Below are 17,510 nucleotides of genomic sequence, written 5' to 3' on the forward strand. Positions count from 1 at the left end.
ATACTCCTGTGCTGCCATTCTGGCTATATTTACAAGCAGTGTGACTCAAAGGTAAAGTTAGCTTACTTTTTTCTGTAAAAAACTTCCTACTGGAAACTACAGGTCCCTAAACAGTGCAAAGGAAAGAGGTGTGCCTCGTCCTGTGAGTGGAGTTGAGAAAGAGTAAGACCTCTAATTGTAAAATAAATGGTAAATGGCCTGCATTTGTATAGCGCTTTTCTAGTCCCTAAGGACCCCAAAGCGCTTCACACTACATTCAGTCATTCACCCATTCACACACACATTCACACACTGGTGATGGCAAGCTACATTGCTAATTGTGGAGCAGGAGTATCCATACCTTTTTTTTTTTTTTGTTAATTGCTCTGTTTAAAAATAATGAAAGGCATAAAACCTTTGTAAATGTCTGACTGCTGTAACTCACTGCTCTGTAACTTGATGGAAACATGTATAGAAAGAGATGTCCTAGTTTAGTAACTGTATATTTGCTTTAATGTGTTTAACTAAACAATGTTTCTCACCTGTAGAATGATCACCTGTAGAAAGCTGTATTGTTTTTGGTTAATTAAGCCAAAAGAGTGAAGTTATATATGGCGACACGTGACATAAATGTCACCTTTATGTTGCACTTTTTGATTGAAAAGCGCTTGGCCTCAGGGTTGAAGATTATACAACAGATGGTGTTCAGCAAAGCCTTTTGTTTTGAGTTTCTAAATAATCGCTCTAACAAAGCACAGATCGAATTGCCTTACTTTCATCTCCTTATTTCTTTCTGTCACATGAAATCTGCTGCTATGACCCCTGCAGCAACAGCAAACAATAAGGCAGAGTGTGCCATCTTTTGCTTAGAGGCTGTACATTTATGTTAGGTTAGCAATGTATTGAATTATCTTATATTATGTCTCTGCTGCTTAGCTTTGAAACCGCCACAATGATCCCCCCTTGTAACAGCTGCTTTTCCTCCCTCATTCCTCTCCATATAGTGCTTTTATGTACATTAAGCTGCCATCTCCTCAGAGGTGAATTAAATCTCTGCCCAATTCTATCACTCTTTGCTCTTCCACGCTTTTCTTCCTGCAGCTCATTTCCCAGCGGTGGTTACCGCTTCCGCAGCAGAGTTTGTCTCTGTAGGGGAAAGAAACAGAGAGCAGTCAGCACTGTGAAGTCTCCCAGAAAGCCAAGGGGTACTCTTGCAGTGGTACACAGACACTGTTGAATGGTGATTTAGACAGCCAGATCTAAGAACTGCAAGCCCATCAACCCATTAGGGAGTGTGAGAAAAGAAGCAGGCTTCATTTAAGCATAGTCATGGGACAAAGAGAAGAAAGCAGAGTTCCTGATTTATACGCAGACACGTGTGGACAGACAAACCTATGTGCACCAATGCATGCTAACATGCTTCCACAGTCGCATAGACTTTAACAGTAGAACAGTGAGGATGCCCTAGTCATCTGCTGGCTCACTTAATTAATGGAGAGCCAAACACTCTGCCCACACTTAAAAATTCAGCTGAGCAGCAACGAGACCCAGACTGAAAGAAATAAAGAATGCTGGAATAAGTCTGCTGGGGGCAGGGGTGGGAAGAGGATGGGGGAGGTTTGGGGTGATACAGCAGGAGGAGATGGACAAAAAAATTCAATGATTTTACTCCCGTGTTTGAAAAAGGAAAGTGCATGGTGAGCGAAGAGATGTGTTCGACCTTCAGGTGCCCTGGTGCCTTCCTTTCATGTGCAGAGGCGATTACCAAGTGATTTTCAGTGGGAAAAATGAACCCAGTGATGCATTGCGCTAATTTTATTTAACGAAAAAAAAAAGAGAGAGAGAGACGAACAGGTTCCAGAGAGCTGCCATGGGTGAGGTGGAAATGTGTGGGGTCGGGGGTGGTGTCAGCTGGGGGGGCACTTCAGAGTCAGCAGTTTGTGTTGAATGGAGTGAGAATGGAAACTTTGCACCCTGCTAATTTTTTTTTACAATGTCTTTACACATTTTGAACTCTAGTCCATTACTTCCTCCCCGGTCTCTTGGACGCAATCCAGGCTAGTACTACAAAAACCGAGCAGTCACATCTTGTTGTTCTGCATGGCTAACAACATGTGTACAACATCTGTGTGTTTGAGTTCAGAGGGCCAGATTGCTGTGTCATGGAGCAGAATTGCGGGTTTTCTTGCACCATCAGCAAAGCTGCGTTGGTTGTGGCAGAGATGCTTCTCAGCGATTTCTATAGTAGAAAGAGTTAAGATGGCCGTGCTCTTGACTTCTACTAATCCTATTACTTGAGAGTGCTGCTCTTAGAGGGCTCCAACCTCACTTTTATTGGAAATCCTTTGCTGTTATAAAGCCTTTTAGCCTTTGGCTGGGCTATTGCTCTCATAAATCTAGTTCTTGGCCTTTTGGTGAATCCCTCATGTTTGTGTTATTGCAATGATACTTGCAGACATTTGTATACTAAGTGAATCCAGCTCTTCTAAAATTGTCATAATGCTCATTCACCTATAGGTTTTTAACCAACAGGTACATTTAATGTATTTGTTCTCATTAGTTGCTGAGTGCAGTAGCTTTACAGTTTCATTAATGCCATTCAAACAGAATCAAGTAAAAGCCAAAAAGAAAGAAGTCCCGGAAACAACCAAGGCTGGCTGTAATGTTTCTAATTTCCTCCTTAGCTGATCTCTAAATGCTTGTGCTTTGTCACTGCCACTACACCACAGAATAAATTCACTCTTTCACCTCCCTGTGCCTCCTCCTTCTCGCTCTCTAATTCATCTCATTTCCGCCTCATGGTTGGTTCAATCCCTGCCTCCTTTCAGTGCTGACTCCTCCAGCGTCAAGCTAGTGCTCCTGGCTGCTCCGTATTCTGGGGCCGTTGTGTCTCCGGTGGAGAGTGATTGTGCCGGTGGCAGGGAGGTCAATTGGAAGAAATTGCGTTGCAGCCACCGTGGAGCTGAGGCAAGAGAGAACAAACTGGATATTAGCCCAATCCATGTAGGCTGGCGTGTTTACACCATCTATCCCCACCCCAACCCCTTAACACACACACATACTTACACATTCTCTCACTTTGGTCAGTGTCTGGCTCGAAAAATGTACCCACACTAGTAGCCTGTTAAACATTAGCATGCAATTGTGCAAATCCAAATTTACATGTCTAGATACACTTGCAGAACTTAGTGTGACAAAATACAGATTGTGTTTCTAAGAGGTATTGCTGCACTTTCTGCCTCATGACTTTCCAGCATGTCCCTGCAGCCCTGTTAGCTGGGCCAGCAGAGAAAAGCCACACAGTCCGTGCTTCCTTTGTGTTGGTGCTTACAGTAGTTTAGGATTAAAGGGTATAAATTTCTGCTTCTTGGGGCAAGAAATCTTGTTCCTGCCAACTTTGTTCTCTTCCCTGGTGAAAAAATAAATAAATAAATAAATAAATAAAGGTTGTCATTGCACAGGTGTTTTCTGTGTCTGCCATCTGATTTTGCCAGATAGACTAAAGGAGGGAATTTTTTTTCTGTAACACCCCCCCACAAACAAACAAAAACAAAAACACCAAACCCCACAAACCCAGTCACTGAAATTCTACCCATTTTAGTAGACATACATTTTTTGCGTCTGTGCTTTGTTTTATATTATTTGGGTCCCCAATATGGGACAAAACTTACATGAGAACAGAAACAGTTCTGAGGTGCATACTATATAAACGTCGCCAATTTTCTGCTGAGCAGAGGTCCAAACCTCTTCTGGCATTACTATCTGTCACAGCGGGACTGAACGAACTCACGCGCAGGCTCTAGGTCTTGAAAGCACAAGACTCTTTATTACAATACACCAGGTGATCTAGTATAGGGGTGGGATTTAATAAGTTTTCTTCGTCCCACTCCTTTTTCAGGCAATTTTTGTTTTTTGTTTTGTGCATTTTATGTTCAATATAGGTATTTGTTGTGCCTGGAAATGAACAAATAAATGAATGAAATGAAATGAATGAATGAAATCTATTTACAAAGGTGAGGGGAAAGCCGGGCTCCGGGGGTCCACACATGAACGGGAAAGACGCCGAAAGTCACACACACACTCCATCCACTCCTCACGCTCCTCTTCACACTCCAATCACTCAGGTAACACAGGGGTTGGTCCAGGGAATCTGTACGCAGAGACACGAAGGGATTATAAAGACAAATCGCTGAGAAAACACTCTAGTGGTAACTGAGCTGGGGTTACACTGACGAGGGTTGTCAACAGTCCAGCGACGAGAAACACAGAGCTGCCATCTTATAAAGGAGCTGGAACACTCTCGTGATGAGCCACAGGTGCGTGATCGCGACCAGGTGCGTGGGCCAAGGGCAGGAGCCCCCAGGTGAGCTCCGCCCAGGCAGAGGGAGGAGGGAAAGAGGGGAAGGGAGAGAGCAGGAACAAAAAAAGAAAATAAAAACATATGTAGCCATACTGAGCCGACCGGGTAGGCACAGGGACCCTGACACTATCAGTACAAAAATGCACTGCATGACATTCAGTGGCTGAGCAGCTCATTTACTTGTAATGTGTTGGTATGTTTGTCAGTTTTATAGTATTTTCATCTTATTTTACCTAATTTATGTAAACGTTGGAGTGCATATGAAGAACTTGGATGAAAATATAGTTTGTGATTCAAAGATCTAAAACCTCTGGTTAACGTGTTTGTACACAGCAAAATCTCCAGTGTTAAATTAACACTGGAGAGTGTCTATATGGGTCCACACCTCTGAGTGTTAAATACAACACTGTTGAGTGTTAAATTAACACTTTTCACAGTGTTATATGTTTAAAAGTAACCTAGTCAGTTTTGAAGATTAACAATGGCTAACACTGAGCAGTGCTGATTTTCTAACACTGGAAAATAACTCAAAATGTTAGAAATATTCCAGTGTTAGAAAATCAGCACTGCTCAGTGTTAGCCATTGTTAATCTTCAAAACTGACTAGGTTACTTTTAAACATATAACACTGTGAAAAGTGTTAATTTAACACTCAACAGTGTTGTATTTAACACTCAGAGGTGTGGACCCATATAGACACTCTCCAGTGTTAATTTAACACTAGAGATTTTGCTGTGTAACACTATGACTGTATGTTGTGCATAATTTATTTCACCTGGCAATTAAACCAAAGATTTACTAGTAATACACTGGAAAATGCTTGTCAGTGGAAGGTTCTTGGCATTTGTTTAGAGCTTTTCTTGGCTTACTGACTGCTTAAAGTGCTTTAGACCACAAGCCACACACAGCACTTTATTCTCTGCACCTTATCTACATCGCATCCATTGGCAGTTATAACCATGAATTAACTTAACAAGGCTTTTGACTGTTAGAGAAAGCTAGAATACCTACAGCGAACCTGCGAAAGCAGAAGCAGAGAGAAGATGAAAACTCCACACATTAAGGTCTTGGCCATCCAGAAGATTTAATCCCAAACCGTCTTGCTGTTAGGTGTCATTCAAATGCATTATATTTCCTTTAGCTGAAGCGAGAATACTAAAACATATTTTGGCAGTGCAGCTTCTCATTCTACTTAGAACTGAATCCATGTTTAGACATTTCTGAGGTGATCCTTTAATCCAAATACAATATTTTTTTCCAGCATTGATCCTTATTGCTGGCATCTCAACTTTAGTGAGGTCCTGTAGAGAATGCTCTTTGACTCTTCAGTTTTTCAAGAAAACCTTTGCAATCCTTTCTTCCATATCTCTTGAGGCCTGTTTGAATGTTGTTCTGCCCATAGTAGTTCCACCAATGCCAAGTACCGCAGTTTACCAGTGTGCTCACTCTCTCTGCTTTGTGTTTTGGGTCAATAGTAAGGTGCGCATAAAACCTTTAAAAAACAATGTCAGATTGACAGGAGGCTACTTTACACAAGCTGGGGAATGTTTAGTAGATCTGTCCAAGGTGCCGAGGTTACTATGATGTGCTAGCACAAAATCTCTGTCAAGGAAAACTAAGATGTGCCACCACCCATTAGATCTGATAGTGCTATCTGTAAGCTTCACACACTTTGTAATGAAGGTTGGCATTGGCAATTTCCGGCTGAGACCTTTTGTTGTTGTGATGAGTAATTAACAATGGCCTACGAAGATGTTGGTGTGAATTTTTAATAGTGACAAAGCGGGGGAGTGAGCAGACAGTGTTAAAACTACAACTCATGAATAATTCATATTCGCTGACAGTGATTGGACTATCTTGCTTTGCTCACTTTCTCTCTTTATGTGCCTCCTCCCACCCTCCTTTCCCCATCTCCCTCTATGTCCCAGGGTACATTGCCTCTCCTTGTACAGAGAAGAACTCAATGTGGAGTGGCACTTCATATCTTGTTAGACGATTTATTCATGGTAATGAAGGGTTTTAATGTACTGTACAGCGCAGAGCTCAGTCATTCGTTGTAACACACTCAGCAGTGATCTGTGGGATGGATTATTTTAGAACTGGTTTTAATTCAGATTCAATTACAGAGTTGGTGTTGTAGGATGAGATTTGACCTCTAATATCTATCCGTGGTGTCTCTGGCTGAGCCTTTACAGCTGACAATGACGGAGCAACTTCACAGCAGCTTCACAACTCTTGCACTGTATGTCAGGGCTATACAGTCCACATAATTTCCTGGGTATTTATGCTTATCCCACTCACTCTCTTTCTCTCTCTTGCTCCCTAAACCCCTCCTTTTTCCATTACTTGTTCTGGCTTGGTGTTTTCTGTGACTCTCTTATCTCCCTGCTGTCACCATTGCAGTCTCTCTCGGTCCAAGCTTGCCTCTATAGTCCCTCATTTGCAGAACCCTTCACTTCTCCTGCACACTTCTTCATGCAGGTGTTTGAGCACACTCAAACATGTGCAAGGAAGCACACATGTACTGGGTTCATACCCACACATCTACTTAATCTTTCCTCCCCATTCGTCCTCTCTCTCGAAAGAAAAACATTGGTACTTCTGCAAAGCTGCCTATCAAGCGAAAACATCACCCAAGTCTCAACTCAGGTTTTACCTGATTGGTTTTCACCAGGCTATTCATACATATCATACAGCATATGCAGCAAGCAGAGCAAGATAGATGGAGTGATTATAGGAGAACACATGGTTCACCATTCATTAGTTGCTTTTTAGTTCAGATATTTTCTCATTTCCTTGCAGCATTGGACTTGGGTTTCTTTTACATCTGAAATTGATTGCCTTGTTACTCAGCATCTGTCTTTTACTCGCACACATATTCCTTTTCTTTCTCTTTTTTCCTTTTTGTCCCAAGCCAGTTGGAGGGAGTAAATAACTATTGATTTGGACCAACTGAAGCCCGCTAGCTGAGATTCTATTGTGTTAACTGTTCCCTTTGTCTCTTGTCCCTGTTGATTTGTTTGTGCATGTTAGAGCTTAGAAGAAGTTCAATTTGGAGCTTTGCAGAGTTTGTTTGGAAATACTAAAATTCCTGTAGTGGTGTATCACGTTCATAAGCCTAGTTCATATCTTGCTTATTATCTCCCTGTAGACAGTGGTCTGTTTTGTGGTCTTTGTTTTTTTTATAGACATTTCCAAGGGAAACTGGCTGAAATTGAAAATATGCCTATTTCCAACAGTTTGCCTTTGGCTTCACATAGGGTCACCTTTTCCATATCAAGAAATGTTTATTCAATTTTTTTCCATGTGTGTTTTAGTCTGTGTTGGAAAAATTGTTCTTTAGAAAATCTAGCACTGATCTCTATGAGAGATTTTGACCTTAAACTGACATCTTCTCACAGAGAAAAAAAAGTGATTGCAGTGGTTTAATTTGCATAGAGTAAGAGGATTCCTGATTCCGACAACATGCAGATGTCTTTGCAGACGCTTTATGGTGAGTCTGCTGATGTGCTTAATGTGCTCATTAAATTAGCGAGAGCTACACATGTGTTTCTACTCATTCTGCCCATATCAGGCTGAGTCGTAATTCAATCTGCAGCCTCCCTAGTTTGCCACATGTGCTAATGCCTGCACCTGGCCTTGATGCAGCTTGACACTGTGCTAAAAATCTACAGTGGCTCTGTTGAGACAGAGGCATTGGGCTCACTGCCAAAAGTAACCGCACAGGTTCTTTATGCAAGCACATTATTGGAACCTATATATTCAAAAGTAACCTGTGACCTGTAGTGGTTCGTAAATCTTTTTCTTCCTCTTTCAGTTTCTCGCTTTAGCTAAGGAGCCACAGCAGATCATACCCGATCCCTAGGGTCCTCTTCTGTCAGACCAACCTTCTACATGTCCTCCTTCAGTACATTTATGAACCTGGTCTGTGGTTTTCCTCTGTGGTCCTTTGAATACATGCCTATAAAGTATGGGCTAGTGTCATCAGCTTTAGATGGGGCAGAACTCATCACCTCAATAGAAAAGTTAGTAAATGTTTTTAATGTGTTTGTTTTAAGGTTTTATTTTACCCAACTGTAATAGGTTTAAAGCCTGAATTTTACCAACCAGCAAATGAAAACACAAGTAAATTAGTAGGTAAAAATAAAACTTATAACACTGCCCAAACGAGACACAAAAGTCACTGTCGTGATTATTTGTTTTACCACTATATTTGTCTTTGACTTGGTGGGGGAGTGGAGAGGGGGTCGGATACTGAAACACATTTGTCCTTTTTAGCACTCGGAGGAATTTTGCTAACCAGAGAGGTGCTAATTCATTTGCGTTTTCATTTCATTTTTAATCAGGCAGTCCAGTGAGGTAAGAGAGCTATATTCAACAGTTATTAATAGTGACACACACTGTCCACAAGGAACTGGATGTCCTACAGTGAGGACAAAAAGAAGGAGAACACAGCAGTTGTTTAAAAAAATAAAAATAAAACATCAACAGGGCAATTACAGATTTGCCACATTAAAAAAAATGTCTTCAGTCAAAACAAATTAGCCTAGGGCTGACGAATGCAAATGGTTGATGTTTTTATATGACGTTCAAGTGGGTGAGTCATCCTTGTTATGGTGTCATCTCTGTCACCTTTGCTTTGGCACAGACACAAGACAAATGTGTGTGTGCTGTGACTGTGTGGCCTGGCACTTGCCTCAGTGACACACGAGTGATTGAGACAAGGAGAAAATAGTATCAGCAGGTCACTGCTGGACTCCAGTTTGATGAGAAAGCATCAGTAGAAATTGTTGTTGATTCATTAGAAGTTATGTCATTGTACTAAAAGCTGAAGTTAAAAATTGACCAACATACACTTTGTTTTCACCATAACACACTGGAGGAAATCGGGTATAAATAAAAATCATACCCTGTGTACTCATCCAATGTCTTTAGAAATTTCAGGCCAGAGGTGCCACACTGTGCCTCCACTACAGTGTTGCCTGTCATAGCTGGAAAACTTCCAAAATTCCAGTTATTACCACACATATTTGGTTTGTTATGTGCCAAAACAGATTGAGATACCTGTTAATGCATTAAATTGGAATTCTTTGACGGTGCCACAGTAAAATATAAGAAATGCATATTGGTCAAAAATATATATAAATTATGTATCTATTTTTTCTGCTTATCCATTCAGCAAGAAATTGAGTCTATTCCATCTGTCAAAAAGCAAAAGGTAGGGTACACCCAGGACAAGTTGCCAGTCTGTCACAGGGTAAACATATAAGCACAGGAACTTCAAGCTGCAAAGAAGCTAAGATGAGGTGAATCACTGTAGGCTTAACGAATCCAAACAGATAGTTGAAACTGTTTAGCCTACTTACGTTAACATTAGCATTTTTTGTGTATTACAAACTGTTTTAACATTATGTGTCTAAATGTACGAATTGAGCATTTCTTTATTAAATTTTGCATAATTTTAATAATGTTACTCCATCCTGACTCCCATGTCCCTTACCCCACCCCCGTAAAACAAAAACAAAAAGTATTCATTTTCTGCTCATTAGTCTTACATTAATCTTAAAAGAAGGCATGTTATGGAAGAAAACTACCTCCAAATCTAAAAATTGACCACTGCAGCACTTTTGATGTTATCCACAGCTCCTGCTGAGAAGCCATACTTCACACAGGGGTTGCCATTGCAAAAGCAACTGGGAAATGCTTAAGAACTTGAGCTGAAAAAAGTAAAGAAAAAAGAAAAACTCTTCAGGCTGTGGATTATCAGTAACAATCATATAAAAAGGTAGAAAATACACAGAATGTTTGCCTTTAAAAAAATATTGATTCAATTCAGTTTTATTTCTATGTCACAAATTCAAAAGAACAGTCACCTCAAGGGGCTTTATATTGTAAACTAAACAGCGTACAATATTAGAAAGGCACCCCAACAATCACATTATCCACTATGAACAAGTACTTGGTGACAGTGGGAAAGAAAAACTCCCTTTTAACAGGAAACAGGAAACAGGAAAAGGGCTCAGGGAAGGGCAGCCATCTGCCATGATGAGTTGAGGTTGAGGCAAAAAGAAGAAAGCAGAGTGAGATGGGAATAAAGACGTACAAAAGGAGAGAAAGTCAGAGTCTAAAAATTATTACTAATGATGAAATGCAATAGTTGTGTAGGCACACAGGGAGTGATATGATATGAATGAATGAAAAATAAATGCTCAGTGCATCATGGGTAGCCTCCTAGCAGACCTGATTGTTCAAGATTTTGTAAGCAAGAAGAAGGATTTTGAAATTAAATGCTGAATTTATCTGGCAGCCAACAAAGCATCACTGTTCGACAGGGTGTTTATAATACAGTGATATTGTGCAACTGAAGGAAGGCAGTTCTACATATTTGTTGAATGTGCTCACTGAAGGAAATATTCTTGTCAAAAAGATTTTTCACAGTGTTACTGGAGGCCAAGATAGTGTGATCTTAAGTAAATACCTGGTTAGACACCATGTTTCTAAGATTTTTAGGACCGGATATGTAATGTAAAAAGTATAGGTCCCAGCATAGAACCCTGTGGATCTCCGTGACTGACTGTTGTGTATGAGGAAAATTCATGATTTGAATAAACAAACTGGAATCAACCACATAGATATGATTCAAACAACTGCAGCGTAGTCCCTTTAATACCAATGATGTGTTCTAATCTCTGTAAAAGGTTGTGGTCAACTGTATCTAATATTGATTCATATATGTATTTAATTTTCCGACTATGAATGAGAAAAGGAAACCACCGCATTTTTAATATAATTTTATTGTGAGATTATTATCAAATGCATAGGCATAACACCGGAAAACAAAAATATAAATGAGTACAATTTTATTTTCTTATTCTGTGAGCGCCTAGTTTTACTTTTGTTTGCTTGTAATGTGCACACTATAGGCGTCTGTGTGCAGACAGTAGGAGTAATGAAAAGTCGAGGATGGATTGCCATTAAGTGCGCATGAGTACATCTGTAAGGTTCAGTTGCCCAGCATATGGCTGAGTGATGTTCTCTGCCTAGCCACTGCTGCATTTCTAGTGAACAAATAACAGCATATTTCACAAACAAGCGTTGGCTGGTATGCTTAGCCTCAGTGCCACCTCAGATCAACAATATTAATGCACTCCAAATATTAGTTTTCTCCCTCATTACCAAGCTGGTTGCTCTATGCCTGAACCCACAGCAGTCTTGGAGGATGAAGACGACAGGTTGTATATATGTGTGTGCATATTAACTCAGTAACATTGCTATACTTCTTTCGGCTTGAAGAGAATATTTCGTGGCTGTGTGATTGTTGTTATTTATTCTAATAGACACAAGTAACTCTATACTGCTGAAGAAGAATTCATATCTTGGCATGCACTTGTTTGTGGTTTGGGCAGCAGAATATGAATGTGTTTATACAAGCGCCATGACAGTCTCACTAAAGAGTTGCATCTCGCTAAGCCTAAGTGGAAGAATAGTAAATAGAGAACAAGAGGAGAGCTGTGCATTGTGATATCCCCATCTGCTGTAAAGTGGGGCACTGACACTTTCAATCTGTTCGCCTTCGTGTTTGTCCCTCCTCCTCAGTGCTCTCTCTCCTCTCCATTATTGCTCTCATCCTTGATCTTCCCTCCATATCTGCTTTTGTCTCTCATGGGCAAAGCCTCCTTGGTTCTATTTTATACAGTAATCACAGAACTGTATTGCAATGACAAAGCTTTGGCTTGAGCTCCACATTGTATATACTAGCTGTTAAAAGCTATCTCATTCACTGAATCAGTTCTTACTGTTTCATAGTTTTGGAAAGTGTAATGCAGCCCTGAACATTTTCTTTCACCATTCACATACACTGTAATTACGTTGTGGGTGTTCAGCTTTCTTTGAGGGAGCATGGGAAATGTTTTGCACTGTGTGGATATGATAAAGAATTCAATATGACCACATCCTCTTGGGAGATGGGGACAAACTAGTGGGAATTTTTTTTAATGTTACCATATTTAGCACCTTCCCATGGTTAGAATCACATGAGAAACAGTGCAAGTTGTCATTTTACTACAGTGAGATGTGGTTTTAGCTTTGACTTGCTTTGTTTCGGGGAAAAAAGTATGCTCAAATTGAGTCTTGTGAGATATGTGCATTCATTGCAAAAGCTTCAACTGCTGTATTATCTGTCTTTGTGAGAATACTTTCCTTTGTCTCCAGTGTAGAGAGAGCAGTAGGTAAATTCATTCAATTATCAGCCTTTCAAGCTCCGTTGGGTCAGGAAAACTGTTACATTAGATCCAATCAGTGTGAGATAGCAGATGAATTTCTACCCAATTTGCTGGTGTAAATGTGATTTCCATATACACATAGATACATAATGCCCCTAGTGGAGATATATTTCCTTTTTAAATTTACCTTAAAGAACTTCTTTACCCAGAGAATTAAGTGTGGAATAGAAATATCAGCAGGTCAAGACTACCTGCAATTTATAAAGCAAATTCTCAAAAGAGACTATTTCTTGGACATTTATATCCATTCCTCATGCAATTTCCTGACCCCATAAACATATAGTACTTCACCAGCTGTGGTGCTCGTCCTTTATCTCTTAGTCTTACTTGTCCAACTAGGATGCACATCTACACACGTCTGGTGAGTGAAGAGATTTCTGCGACGCTGGCATGAGGGATGAGGTTGCTGAGAGAAAGAATTAGAAGCTGAAGGTCTTCAGTTGAAAGAGGCAGTGGTGCAGGGTCACATAGGCTTGTCTCCAATGCATACCCAGTTATTCATTTATCTTCAGGTTTATATATAGGGTTGTGTGCGTGTGTGTGTGTGCAGATATGGCTTTTCTCAGGGAGAGGTAGGTCAGGTTGTAAGCATCCGCATTGAACAAAACCTTTTGCGCTTGCATATGCTCATGTATCTTTTTTTATATGTGTATTAGTATTTGCCATAATTGTTAGGTGGACTGCTTGAACCGGAGTGAGCAGTTTAACACTTCAGTGGCTCATGCATCTTCAGACTTAAGGTATACTGCACAAGAGAAACTGAAGATGTGTACTGTATTATTGAGGGAAAAACCCCAAACTCATGTATAAATGTAAGCAATGTGCATTACTGCTGTCATGCTAAGGGGCATGGGATAAGCACACAGACGCTTGCGCCTTTCCTCGTACACACTAATGCTTTTTCCTTTGCTGGACGTCCCAGAGGGAGGGCCAATTCCTCAGGAGACTGTGGCGACAAATGAGGTTGGGACAGTGGTGGATGGGACGTAATGGTGGGAAAAAGGTAGGGAACAAACAGGAGACACTAATGAAGTATGAAGGGCTGAGCATGGCCACATGGTTCCTCTCAAACACCACGCCTGAGCTCCACCTGCCCTAGGGACAGAGGGAGACAGATGGGTCACTCTAGACAGAAAGGACTGTAAAGCAATTGCTGAGTTTAAAGAAAAAAAACTTTTTCCAATTTTAACAATTACTCTCCATGTTCTGAGCATTTTCATAATTATGCTGCAGTTGTCATTCAAGGTGTGTATTAACAGCTTCGACCTCTCCCTTCTCAGCTCGTCACCCCTTTGTACCTGGCACTTTGTGGCGCTACATAAAAATGGCGTTGCAAAAATGTCAAAGCTATTACAGTATCACTCACAGAGCCTACTCTCAGCTGAGCTCTTTGCCTGTTATTTAAACTTGCCAGTCTTCATAAGTGCTTGCTCACTTTTGAATCCACGTAAGTCTTTGTATATGGCAAGACTACACTACTGCCTTGTCTTTCAAGCAAGGCAGTATTATGGCATGCATGCTGTGATCAAAAAACACTGTTTTAAATTTGGCTGATTTTTCTTCCCACTTCTTATGCATCTTAGAACAGCTCTTTGCTATTTTTAGGTTGCACCCCGGAAGGCCAATTATGACACTTGCACTTGAGCATGCTCATCCGATTCTTTAGAACATCGACAAGGTTGAGCACCATGGATTTGTACCATCCTGTGCCATTTTGTGTCAGCACACACACAGCATTGGGAAAAAAAAACAGGTCCAAACTGTCTTTGCTCAACATCAATTACAAGTGGCATAGTGCTTTCCTAACAAATGATAAAAGGCAAACAGATGAAAATGGGAAATCTTATTTACTTAAGTATGTCAGACATATCCAGTATCTGTTGTCATTGGCAAAAAAAAGTAATGTTGACCAGGTCCATAGTCGAAGGTTCCAACTAGAAGTAGTATGCTACCATTGTATATAGTGTATTATCTTACTTTTTTTCACTGATTGTACTTATTTGTATTTTTGTATTTCCTTCATATATCTGTACCTGAGCTGAGGTGATGCAAAAATTTCCCCGTTGTGGGATCAATAAAGTCTTATCTTATCTTATCTTATCTTATCTCTTAGAAACACTTCTTAATCAATGCATAATCTAAATATTTATCAGTGAACTCTTTTCAGTAGTCATATATATTATGAATTTACTGAAAACTATCACATTGTTGCATATTTGTAACAGTGGAGTTGTACTGTATATGTTGTTTGCTCCAGGTTTGACTGTTGTTAGCCGGGAATGTTTTTAGCTTTATAGGCACAGTCATTTTATTTCTAAGGTTGTTTAATGGAAAAAAAATTGATATTGTACTCATAAATAAACACTGATTAGTGTGTAATTATGTTTTAATTTTGTCTTATTAAGCCATTAAAAATGCAAAGCAGCTGTCATGTTGACCTGCAATCTTAAATACAGTGGACGAGATGGTGTCACCATTCTGCCTGTTGATGCTTTATGTATGTGGCTTGAAGCCGACCACATATATAGTGTGTCAAAGACAAAGGGGACAAGAACCGGTTGGTGTTCTTGTACTGTGGAGGCAAATTTTAAAGAGAAAGTTCGCCTTCAACAATGCGACAGACATCTGGACAAATATTGTCCTTTTCACAGCAAGCATCATCTCCTTAACTGAAGTATGGGTCTAACACACTAAATCGTGCATAAACATGTTTATTTATCCCTGATATTGACAGAGTTATTTGAGCCCTTTTACCATTAGTACTTACTCGGATTGGCTCTATGCAACTCCGTGCAACCTATCGATCCAAAACTTGCTTTCCATTACAATTGAGTACCACCTAATGTGCATGGGGTCATTATAGCAAGGTGGCCGAGCGTCCTGTATCTATGCAACACGAACTCCACAACAAAGGTGAACATCGAGGCGATGGTATACCTGCTGCTCAGCGAATGGCTTTTTGTCTGGCCCTGGCACCACAGTGTTGTTTTTTTGTATAGTTATTTATCTCATTGCTGGGTTTTATAAATGATTTTCATGAAGGAGATGCTTCTCATCCATGACTCATTGACACCACTGACTAATCAATTGGTGGCATGCCTTCTGACAGCGTCAGATTTTCAAATCACCTTGGATTGTTTGGAACCCCGGCAAAGGAGGTACAACAAAAGTACCTGGTACAAGGTAGTACCACCTAATAACTGTGCTGACCCGAACCGAGTAGGTACTAATGGTAAAGGACTATTACAGTCAGCAGATCAGATATGCTACCCTGCTTTCAGCTAAACAGCAGCAGCTGGTTATAAGTGAATGTCATGCCAACTATTGTTTGACTTGAGTATCCTAAAAATTGCATTTTCCCTTTGATAAATAGTCACATAGTATAAGAATGTATTCACTAAGTTTCTGAGCCCAACAGTGTTAGGTCCACTTCAAAGATAGTTTCACTAATGCTGCCAAATACCAGCTAACAGCAGCTAACAGCAGCTAACAGATGCAAAAACAGCTGCGCTTAAGCAAGAGGGTTAGTGACTTTCACTAACTCATGGACTTCTGTCGGAATCTATTCCCTGGGGTTCACAGTCTGCTCGAGAGTAAGTAGATGCGGACACCAGCTGATGTAAACAGCAGGCTGATGGCTTACACCAACTACACATGAAAAGCAACCAGACTTGTTTGTCCTGCAGCAGCCACTGTAGGTGTGATTATGGACTTTAATTAGAAGGGGCAAGAAAACTGAATTCAGTTAACTGCAGTCTGTAAATTGCTGACATCTATTGGTGAGATTTTATACACTGTAACTTGTAGCCGAAGGAACCATAACCCTCAATCTTGGCCCATGTCAGACCGCAGCACAAACAAATCTCTAATGGCAACTAACGTCTCAAAAAGAACATGGGACCAGCATCAAATAACCAACTACAATTTTAATAGGTGCCTGAAAAGCGGACCAGATGTTCTCAAAGTGGTTGACAGAAATGAAAATTAGTGTATTTTTTAAGGAACTACTAAAATAAATATATATATATATATATATATATATATATATATATATATATATATATAGCAGCTGGATAGCGTAGTGGTTAAACTACACGCCTTTGGAACAGAGGATCGCAAGTTCGATTCCTGCCTGGGGCGTCTGTATCCAGTAAGGGTCCTAAGGCTAGACCCCCTATGCTAAGCAAGCCTACCGCAGACATGAGCGAGACAGATAAATATGAAGGCATGCCGGCTCGGACGTCGCCCGGATCAACAAGGTCCGCGTCAGGTGTTGAGGAACCAGGGCACCCTGACGAAAAGTGGGCTACTGGAACAAGAAGGCATCGGTGGGCAAGGGACGAAAACAGGGCGTTGTTGGAATGCTACTACGCAAGTAACCCCGGCGGAAGGGGCTACATGAATAGGATGAGGGACCTATGGATTCTTCGATACCCAACATCCACAATGACGGCGAAACAACTAGTAGCTCAGTGTTCCAACATTCGAAAGAAGGGACTGCTCTCACAGCTAGAGATTGACGAGGTACAACACAAATGCTACGGCAAGGAGGAGTCAGGACGCCAGGTCAGGGGGGAGATATCATCACCCCCACCCGAGATTGGGTACATAGCCCCAAGTGCGATAGGAGAAGGATCGTTGAGTGCGAGAGGAACTGACCTGAAAAATAGGATCATGGCCAAGCTTGAAACCTGGATCCCCCGTAGCCGGTTACCAAGATTACGTGAAGTACCCTCAGAAGGTCTGCTAGATGATGTTAATGCAGCACTACGGGCAATACCTACAACCACGATTACCGACACTAACAAGCTGATCTACAATACGGCAGCAGTGATCAGTGAGATGCTTGGCTACAAGTTGAACAGCCACAAGGGGCAGTACCCTCCATG

The 17,510-nt window shown here is 40.8% G+C and overlaps 1 protein-coding gene and 1 long non-coding RNA gene across 2 annotated transcripts in view; one reads left to right on the plus strand and one right to left on the minus strand.

Moving 5' to 3' along the window:
• The window catches only part of LOC309697354 (cadherin-4-like), a 255,100-nt gene that overhangs the window by 28,707 nt on the left and 208,883 nt on the right, over positions 1-17,510 (plus strand). The window lies entirely within an intron of this gene.
• On the minus strand, positions 2,514-4,492 carry LOC309697362. The gene is made up of 3 exons (XR_014273807.1): positions 4,213-4,492; positions 3,989-4,129; positions 2,514-2,941 (listed from the first exon to the last, which is right to left on the minus strand). It is a non-coding gene; the product is annotated as an uncharacterized lncRNA (long non-coding RNA).

The sequence above is a fragment of the Aulonocara stuartgranti genome (genome assembly GCF_965226115.1).
Source record: "Aulonocara stuartgranti genome assembly, chromosome: 20".
In the NCBI taxonomy this organism is placed as follows: domain Eukaryota; kingdom Metazoa; phylum Chordata; class Actinopteri; order Cichliformes; family Cichlidae; genus Aulonocara; species Aulonocara stuartgranti.